The following is a 10,279-nucleotide window of genomic DNA, read 5'->3' on the forward strand; positions in this document are numbered from 1 at the left end:
TCATTTGCACCGTCGCATGGTCTTCGGCAAGGTGATCCGCTCTCTCCATTCATGTTCCTTTTTGTTGCTGACTGCCTCTCTGCTTTGTTGAAGGATGGGGAGGACGGTCAAATATTTACACCAGTTAAAGTCTGTCGGTGTGCCCCAGGAGTGTCACACCTCCTATTTGCAGATGATACGCTTCTCTTCTTTAAGGAGGATAATAACGAGGCTACCCATGTGAGGAATATCCTGAGCACATATGAGCGAGCGACTGGTCAATTTATTAATCCAGCTAAATGTAGTATCTTGTTTGGGCAGTCATGCCCGACTACTACTCAGGAGGATATACGGGCAGTGCTGCAAGTGCAAACAACGGCGTTCGAGGAGAAATACCTCGGGGTACCTACGCCGGAAGGAAGGATGTCCAAGGGGAAATTTCAGAATTTACAAGCAACTGTCGCTAAATGGATCATGTTATGGGGTGATACTCTCTCATATGCCGGGAAATAAGTTATGATCAAGGCGGTCCTACAAGCAATCCCGACATATATAATGAGAGTTTTTAAGCTTCCAGCCTCAGTGTGTGATGACCTTAACATGCTCGCTCGAAATTATTGGTGGGGTTCAGCAAAAGGACGGCGTAAAACGCATTGGAAAGCCTGGCCTCAAATTTTGAAAACAAAGGCGCATGGTGGCATTGGGTTTCGGGACTTTCGTATCTTCAACCAGGCCCTCCTCGCACGTCAAGTGTGGCGCTTGTTGACTAAACCTGACAGCTTCTGTGCGCAGGTCTTGAAAGCTCGCTACTACCCGGACGGTCGCCTCGAGGACACGGTCTTCTCTGGGAACGCCTCCTCTACCTGGCAGGATATTCAACATGGCCTCGAGCTCCTCAAGAAGGGTCTTGTGTGGCGCGTCAGCAACGGCGAACAAATTCGGATATGACGTGATCGTTGGTTGCCCCGGATGCACTCTGGTATGCCAATCACGTTGCAAGGTACGTGCAGGCTTAAGCGGGTGGCCGAGCTGCTCGACGAACGAGGTGCCTGGCGCATGGAGACCCTTCAGAAGTACTTCCTCCCATCCGATGTGGAGGGCATTACTAGTATCCGCATCTCCACAAGGGCTCCGAAAGATATGTTGCTTGGACACCGGAGAAGTCCGAAAACTTCACGGTCAAATCAGCCTACTGGCTCGCCATGGATGAGCCCAACGACATCGTCTACGAGCAGGGCACCGGATGGTCGTCGTGCCATCTGGAAGACTATATGGAGGTGCCCTGCTCCCCCGAAGGTACGGGTCTTCGCCTGGAAGCTAGCCTCAAACTCTTTGGCGACTTGGGAAAATAAATTCTCTCGACACCTTGAAACTTCCAATTTTTGCCCCGTTTGTGGTATGGAATGCGAGCACATCTTTCATACATTTTGTAGGTGCCCCCGGGCGAGGGAATTATGGTGTGCAATGGCCCAAGACTGGCCGCTCCCCGACGTCGACTCAGTCTGTCATACTGGCCCCAAATGGCTCCTGGACGTCTTGCACCCGCTCTCCGACATGGCTAGAATGGCCCTCCTCATGACCCTATGGAGGTCGTGGTACATCCATAATGAAATCACCCATGGGAAGAAGGCGCCCCCTACCAAAGCGTCGCGTCGCTTTCTTCACAGCTACATATCTTCCCTAATTTGTATCAAGGAGCACCCAGATGGAGACATGGAGAAGGGAAAGATGGTCATAGCAGACCCAATGGCACTCGCTGGCCCAACCACTCCTGAACTAGTGCAGTGCTCTGCGGTGGCTGAGTTGAAATGGACACCCCCACCATGTGGTTGGACGAAGATGAATGCAGATGGGTCCTACCTATAAGCGGATGGTAGCGTTGGAGCCGGAATGGTACTTCGTGATGAGATGGGAGTGATCATCTTCTCCGCCTGTAGAGAACTACGTACATGTGCTGACGCCCTCCAAGCAGAATTGGAAGCCTGTAGAGAAGGTGTTCATTTGGCACTGCAATGGACCACAAAAACTGTGATAGTTGAGCTTGATTGTGCTGAGGCTGTCAGGATGATTCAAGATAAATCATGTGATCGTTCAGGGCATATGGCGTTTGTTGGTGAGATCAAGTCCTTGTTAGCTGAAGGAAGGGAGATTGTCTTTTTTTTTGAAAGATCCAGACTTGCTGGCTTTTCATTGGCTTAGCAGGGGAGAGTTACAAAATTTGTGATCAACTGATCAGTGAAAAGAAAATGAGTTACAGAGGCGTAGGAGGAGGGAGGGAGCAGCCTCTCCCTCTCCGCCGCCTAGCAAAAAATCTAGTCTATTCCTCGCGTTGTATCCCCGAAAGGGGGCACTATGGCATGTGCTCCGGCGAGTCTCCATTGCTCGATGTCTCTCCGGCAGGCCTCTGTTATACTGAGTGCACTTGGTGTATTTCCTCTGAATGTGCAGTTGTTTCTCTCAAGCCAGATTTGCCAGGTGACCAATGCCACCATGGCCTTGACTCCTCTTCTTTCCCTTGGCGCCGCGGAGTTTAGGATTGCGGCGACAACATCTATTGTAGTGTTGCATGCACTCCAGGAGGCTGGGGAGAGCGCCGCGCAGCCCATCCAGGTGGCTGCCTTTACCCAAACCTCCTTCGATATGTTGCAGTTCCAAATTAGGTGGAAGGAAGACTCAAGGTTGCGGCAGCAGAGCTGGCAGAAATAGGGAAATAACTTGGCGCTGCAGGTGATCGTTGCACCAGAGCCGTTTTTGGTGGAGTAGACAGAGAAATAACTTGATCTTTCCGGGTGCCCAGATCTTCCATACCAAGCTTTTCATGGCCGAGGATGGTTGCGAGGGGAGTTGAGAGTGGTACGCTGACCTCGCCGTGTAGTCTCCACCGGCTTTCCAGGTGATCTTGTCCTCGGTCCCTCCATGCAGCGCCAAGTTGGCTTCTGTGATGCGTCGCTGCAGCAACACGACCTGGGGGTGATTTCCAGGTTGTTGTCGCGCCTGAGGTCCATGATCCATCTGTCATCGCGTATCGCCTCTGCGACAGTGCGGTTCTTCCTAGCTGAGCGCCTGAATAGGTCGGGGTAGTCTTGCCTTAGCGGTTGCTCGCCGAGCCAGGAGCAGTGCCAGAAGAGCGCCATGTTGCCGTCGCCCACTGTCACCGTCGTTGCTGAGGCGAAGAGTGCTCTATCCTTGTCGTTGCAAGGCAACTCCAGGTGCGTCCATGGCCTGGCCGGGTTCATCCACACCAACCAAAGCCAGCGGAGGCACAAGGCCCGCGCGAGCCGCTCCATGTTGGGGATGCTGAGGCCGCCATGCTCGATCGGGGACGTGACAAGTTGCCAGTTTACTTTGCATCTACCTCCGGTGACCTCCTCGTCTTGTGCCTACAGGAACCGACGCCACGCTTTGTCTACATCCTTGTAGAATCTCTTTGGGATTTGTAGCACAACCATGGCGAAAGATGGCAGCGCAGATAGGACGCTCCTGACGAGTACGCGGCGCCCTGCGATCGGCAGGAGCCGACCTTTCCAAGCTGCCAACCTTGCGCGGATGCGGCCAAGGAGGTACTGAATGTGCACGAGCCGAAGCCTGCCGATGCAGAGCGGGAGGCCTAGATATCTGATCGGGAAACCTACTTTGCCGCCGCCGAAATTTTGAAGGACGTCTATGAGGTCTACATTGCCGCACTTTAGGGCTGCCGCTGACGACTTCTGAGGGTTGCCGCGCAGTCCCGTCGCGTCCCCGAACCCCTCCAGGAGCTGCATGATGGCGTCGATCTCCTGGCACACCGGGTTGGCGAAGAAGATCGCGTCGTCCGCGTAAAGCGTGACGCGCATGCGCGCGGCGCCGGTCGGCAGTGGCGCGATGGCGCCGGCCTGCTGCGCCGCCTCTAACAGCCGGTGGAGGGGGTCAATCGCCAGGATGAAGAGGATCTGTGAGAGTGGGTCGCCTTGCCGCAGTCCTCGCTGATGAAGAATCGCAGGGCCCGGGTCCCCGTTCAGCAGGCAGGCGGAAGACGCGATGGAGAGGAGCAACGCGATCCAGTCCCGCTAGCGCGCCGGGAAGTTCATGCGTTGCAGCAGCTCGAGGATATATTCCCATGACACCGTGTCGAAAGCCTTGGCGATGTCGATCTTTAGCAGGAGCATCAGTGTTATTTTCCTTTTAAACTGTCGTAGCACGCTCTGGACGTAGAGGAAACTGTCATGAATGCCCTTCTTCCTTTGGAATGCGCTCTGGGCCGGCGAGATGAGCTGATCAAGCACACCCGCTAGTCTGATCGAAAGCACTTTGGCAATTAGTTTGGCCACCGAGTGGATGAGACTAATTGGGCGAAAATCCGACAGTTTTGTTGCACCATCTTTCTTCGGCAGTAGGATGATCATGGCGCGGTTCAGAGCTGCAAAATCACCTCCAGCGAGCTGATAGAATGCATGGAAGACTGCCATGACGTCTATCTTGATCGTTTGCCGGCATGCACGAAAGAAAACCCCGCTGAAGCCGTCCGGCCCCGGTGCCTTCTCGGCCGGGGACGCGCAGATTGCCGCCCAGATTTCTTATTCGGTGAAGGGGTTGTCGAGGCCTGCACCGGCCTGCAGACGGGGCAGCTGGATCCTATCCTAGTCGATCGCCTTCGTCCTTCTCACCTTGCTGCCCAGGAGTGTAGTGAAATGGTCATGGATCATTTCTGCCTTCTCTTTGTGATCTGTGGCTTGTTTGCTCTTTGACTCCAAACAGTGGGTGTAGTTTTTCCTTCTTCTAGAGTTGATCTTGGCCTGGAAAAATGATGTCTTTGCATTGCCCACTTTGAGCCAGGTGGTCCGTGCCGCCTGCCTCTTCCTTACTCGCTCGAGAGCCGCGAGTCTCACAATCTTCAGCTTCAGGGTTTTCCTCAGCCAGAACTCTCTTTGCGTTAGCTAGCGTCTCTCCTGCGCCACATCAAGTCTCAGCACCACCTCAGACGCAATGTGAAACTGCATTTTGGTGTTGCTGAAGATGCTCTTGGCCCAGATCTTCAGGTCTGCTGCTGTTCGTTTTAGCTTGATTTTCATCCTGGTGAAGGGACAACAGTGGTTTACTGGTCTTTGCCATGCCCTCTGGACCGTCTGCTGAAAGTGCGGGAACTTGGGCCAGAAGGATTCAAATTTGAAAACTGCTTTGCGTGGTGGCGCCGCTGCATCCGTGAGCAACAGGGGGCAGTGACCGGAGCAGGAAGTGGATGCAGCCATGAGTGTGTAGGAGGGGAAGATTGCCTCCCATTCTTGGTTGCAGAAAATTTTGTCGATGGCGACAAAAGTAGGGTTTTCTCTCTCGTTACTCCATGTGAAGCACCTGTTTTTGCACTTTATCTCTCTCAGGCAAGCCCGGTCGATTTGCATCTCTGAATCTGCTGATGACCCTTCTATTGATGTTATGGTTGCTCTTATCCCTTGCCTCGTAGATGACGTTAAAATCACCGTTGATCAGCCACGGATCGCCAAGAGGTGGTCTGCTTCTGCTCAGCTCCTCGAGGAAGTCATCTTTCCTGGTGTCGTCAGCTGCGCCATACACAGTGGTGATCCAGAAGGAGAGACCACCATGGGGGAGGAACGCCCTGGCAGTGATGGAGAATTGCCCTACAGATTGCGTGGCGATTGTGATCCTGGTGGAGTCCCAGAAAATCGCGGCGCCACCACGGGTGCCCAACGCCGGTCATTACACATATTCGACGTACACAAAATATAGCTAGTCATGAGCTAGCACATTACGGCCGTGCCACGCCTCGTACTGCTGTCTGGCTCGACTCGGGCACGGATGAAGTTGTAAGGTTGTGTATGAACAATGTAATTCCCAGTTGAGTAATATAAGATCCCATTTCCCCGCAAAAAAAGTATTTCATTCTAAAATTTTACACACATACACATCATAGTACAATATTTTCAGTTTTTTTTAAACCGAGAAGTATGAATTTTGATTTTTTTTCAACAAATTCGGCCTCGATGAAGGCCGAACTCTAAAATGACGTTCTTGATAAAGGTAATGTGTACAACTTCTCCTCCCCTATATCCCTTGGTGGCTAGGGCAACCCCCCCGCCCCCCCCCCAGAATTCATCGGTGAGCCCATAGATTTGCCTATTCTTTGCCTGTCGTTCCGACGGCTGGTGGCGGGAAAGGGAATCCCAGTGCCTCCGATTAGTAGTTTAGCCGTTTAGGTTATTGTTTTTTAGTTCTTGCTGGTACGGTGCTCGGGCGAAGGTGACGCTTATTCTTCAAGTTTGTCTTTTGGACTCCGATCTTCCTCGGGTTCATTCGTTTGTACTTAGTTGATGGAGCCCAGTGTAAATTCATGTCATCTCGTTGGGGTGTTGAGATTAGGGTTTCTCGTCATGAAGAGATTTGGTGTCAGGTGATTCAGATCTATTTAAGGTTTCAACATCAACAACTACGGCTAGGGCTGGAATTCGAGCCGAGTCGAGCCAGCTCGGTTCGACTCGCTAGAGCTCGTTTCGTTAACGAGTTAGCTCGACTCGACTTATTATTATAACGAGCTCAAATCCAAGATTGTCTCGACTCGTATAACTCGCGAGCTGGCTTGTTTAGCTTGTTAACCTCGTTAAAGATATGAACATAAAACCCTCAAATCTTATAAAAATGATTATGTATATATTAAACACACACACACACACACACATATATATATATATCACTAAACAATAGTAATTTTCTTGTAGCGCATGAGTCTCCTAGAAGGCTGGCCCTTCATCGGCTAGGCCTTGTGTTGTGCGCCTAGGACATAGGGTGCTGACTGCTGAGTGGCTGCTTTTTTTTTGTATTGGGAGTGGCTGATTTTTTGTACCGAGCCTAACGAGTACACAAGTACTCATGAGATTGGTTCGTTTAACTTGGTCTATAAACAATTTTAAACTAAAGCTCGGCTCGACTCGTTATTCTTTGAGTTCGAGTCGATTCAAGCAGAGTCACGAGCTACTCGTTTAGCTTGCGAGCTTCGTGCTTTTTTCGAGCCCTATCTACGGCTCAAGGCGTTGGTCCTTAGTTGCACATGAACATAGACTTCCCGTCAACAATAAGGTCAAGCCAGCTCTGACAGGGGAGCCTCGGAGGCGGTGCATCGGCGGTTCATTTTGGCGGTGATAGTGGTTGTTCGATGGTCTGAATCTCGATGTAATTTTTATTTTGTTGAGGTGCTTTGTATTTCCGATGAATTTTGATAATAGATTGGATATTTTTCTCACACCTTGTTTGGATGTATGTACCAGGGCCTGTAATCGATTTGGTATTGCCAAACTTACAATTCAGATGTTTGGGTCGTACTCTCTTCATTTTTATTTACTCTGGATATTAGGTTTGACTGAAATAAGTTTGACCAAGTTTATAAAAAAAATATATAAACATTTATCATAATAAATCTATATGATGTGAAAGTATGTTCAATAATGAATCTAATGATATTGATTTGTTATTGTATATATCAATATTTTTGTTTATAAACTTTGTCAAAGTTTGGACTAAGTAAAAACGGCGGGAGTATATGGAAACTGTCGTCTGAATCCTGGCGAATACATCCGAAATCCCGCCTGTGCGCCGAGCCCTCCCACGGTTCGGACCCCTCCCGCTCTGAAACGCCTGGAAACGACGAGTTCCCGCAAAACGTACCTGTTCGGGCCTCTGTTTCATCGCTCGACTAGGGGAAACCCTTTCCCCCACCCCGCGATAGGAGCCAGACGAGGCAGCACGCGAGAAACCTCGACGGCGACGCGCAGGTATGCTCCTCTCGCCGGCCGCCCTCCCTCCTCCTCCGACGACTCATTCCTCGCTGCTGTAGCTCCATCTATTTCCCGTCGGCTGGTTCCCTCCGTCCTCTCATGTGAAGTCCCCCTCCGCCCTCCCTCTGAATCCCCAAATCCATCAGATTTGGCCGCCGGCGGAGCACCTCCTCCTCTCGCTCCCTTCTTCTTCTTTCTCTACGGCCCGGGATCCTCCTCCTTGGGTGCCATCCAACCACCTCCTCCTCTGCCCCCTTCAGCTTCTCCCCTGGCTGCCCTAGATCTTTGTCCTTCCCTGCCAACCGACCACCTCCTCCTCTGCCCCCTTCTTCTTTTACTATGACAGCCAACATTCTCATGTGTTCATGCTGATTATTGCAGATTATCCTCTGTTGGTCCATTTATTTGTGCAAAGTTTGCTGACCTAAACTTGTATGTTTGTGCAGATTGAGGTGAAAAAATTCATGCTTTACTCTGTCAGTTGAGATGTTGAATATGTGATGCTCTATCCTGCTCATGTGATGATTGAACAATTGATGTTTTTCTCTCTCAATTGATATGTTGTGTCCTGCTCATGTGTAGATTTAATAGTGCATGCTTTCTTTGTCAAAGGAGATGGTGAAATAATGATGTTGTGTGCTGCTAATGCCAAGTTCATAATTAGTGTTTGTGTATGTGTGCATTGTAGCTCCATAATGTCTCAAATGGACTTAATTGCTTCCATTACCGAAGAGAACAAAAGAAGAAACATGAAAAGGACTGTATTGACAACAATGTATATTGAGTCAGTTTGTCTTGCACTAGCTTATCTTAGTATGCAAAGGGCAGCAAAGAATTTAGGATGCTTCGGTGATGAGGAGCATCCGTATGGTCTTAGGAAGTATTTTCTCAAAGAAATATATAATGGTTCAGAAGTAACTTGTTATGATGAGTTGCGATTAACTAAAAGAAACTTCCATGATTTACGTTCTATGTTGCGTGAGAAGTGTGGCTTGGTTGACAACATATATGTGATTGTAGAAAAAAGGTTGCAATGCTTTTATTGGTGGTTGGACATGGTCTTAAGATGAGGTTGCTCCGCGGCACTTACAAGTGTTCTTTAGAGACTATTAGTAGGCACTTCTCAAGTGTGTTAAAAGCCATCCTTTCCCTAAGTGGGGAGTTTATAAAGCTTCCGGATCCTTCTGTTGAACCTCCAAATGATTACAAATTAAGGTTTGGCAATGCATTGGGAGCACTAGACGGGTGTCATGTTGACGTCTCTGTTGTTCCGGTTGACCAAGGTAGGTATAAGAATAGAAAGCAAGATATCACCAAAACATTCTAGGTGTTGTTGATTGGAACATGAAATTTCTTTATGTTCTACCCGACTGGGAGGGATCTACTTCTGACTCCAGAGTATTGCACGATGCAATGAGAAACAATCGTCAAGATGCATTTGTTATACCTTAGGGCATGACTAGTTTTTCTTGACATTTCGTTTCTTCTTCCTCTATGTCATTGTTAGCTAACACTTGTGCGCGTCGGTGCTAAACAAACGGTTTTTAACCCCTTTCCGCGACGACATTTGGAACCGTCGCCAAGTTAGTGTGTGCGATAGGGTGCCCTTCCCACACGGCCTAGAAACCATTGAGGATATGGAACAGTGATCCAGAGGCCTTCTAAAATGTAATCGTGTGCGATGCAGCACACAATAAATTCTTTCGCACATGTGGTATCAGTGATTAAGCGTTTCTAATGACGCGGTGAAACCATACGGTCTGTTGTAATGAACCGTTTGGGAAACTTTATGTAAGGCACACGGGCCAACATATGAACCGTGTGTGATTTGTGCCCCATCGCACACGAGTTTTCTCCGTAACCCGTCTACCATGCTAGACTCTATCGCACGCGGTTGCCAACAATTACCGTATGCGATAATGTTCTGTCACAAACGGTTCAGGAGCCCCTTCGCACACATACAAGTGTTGCAGACCATTTGTGATTTGTTGGGTATCACCTACGGTTGCCGCAAGAGTGACGTGTGCTTTTCGTTTGGGACCCCACACGTTTTCTGAAAAAATTATGACTAGGATTGTACTTTGCATTGGTCACGGTTTACTCCCGGTTCTCGTGTGTGATAACGCGATATCACAGAGACCCTATGCACATGTAGTAGCGTTGCAAATCGTTTGTGATCTGTTGTGTATCACCGACGGTTTCACTACGATTGACGTATGCTTTCCGATGTGGATCGCGCACACTCATTTAGTTGAAGTTGAACCATGTGCGGAGCAATTGCCAGGTTGAAACAAAAACATCCCATTTTGAATTGGCACGCAAAAAGCAAATTCACCACAATATTCAATTGAACAAATAGTGTCCACAGGAAGAACATTCATCAGATTTCGCAACAATTGCAATTGAACATACGGTAGCTAAATTCCAATGATTTGTCCACACATATATGCATTACGTAATTGATCATAGTGTATGAAATACGAAGACCTCATCAGATGGAAAACAATGGATCCATGCGTTATATGTTTAGCGGCTAACTC

The 10,279-nt window shown here is 49.2% G+C and overlaps 1 long non-coding RNA gene across 1 annotated transcript; it reads left to right on the forward strand.

Annotated features, from left to right (window-relative positions):
• Positions 1-7,606: 7,606 nt before the first annotated feature.
• LOC125514965 lies at positions 7,607-8,402 on the forward strand. The gene is made up of 2 exons (XR_007286698.1): positions 7,607-7,736; positions 8,186-8,402. It is a non-coding gene; the product is annotated as an uncharacterized LOC125514965 (long non-coding RNA).
• The last annotated feature ends 1,877 nt before the right edge of the window (positions 8,403-10,279 follow it).

Source organism: Triticum urartu, chromosome 6 (genome assembly GCF_003073215.2).
Source record: "Triticum urartu cultivar G1812 chromosome 6, Tu2.1, whole genome shotgun sequence".
Taxonomy (NCBI): domain Eukaryota; kingdom Viridiplantae; phylum Streptophyta; class Magnoliopsida; order Poales; family Poaceae; genus Triticum; species Triticum urartu.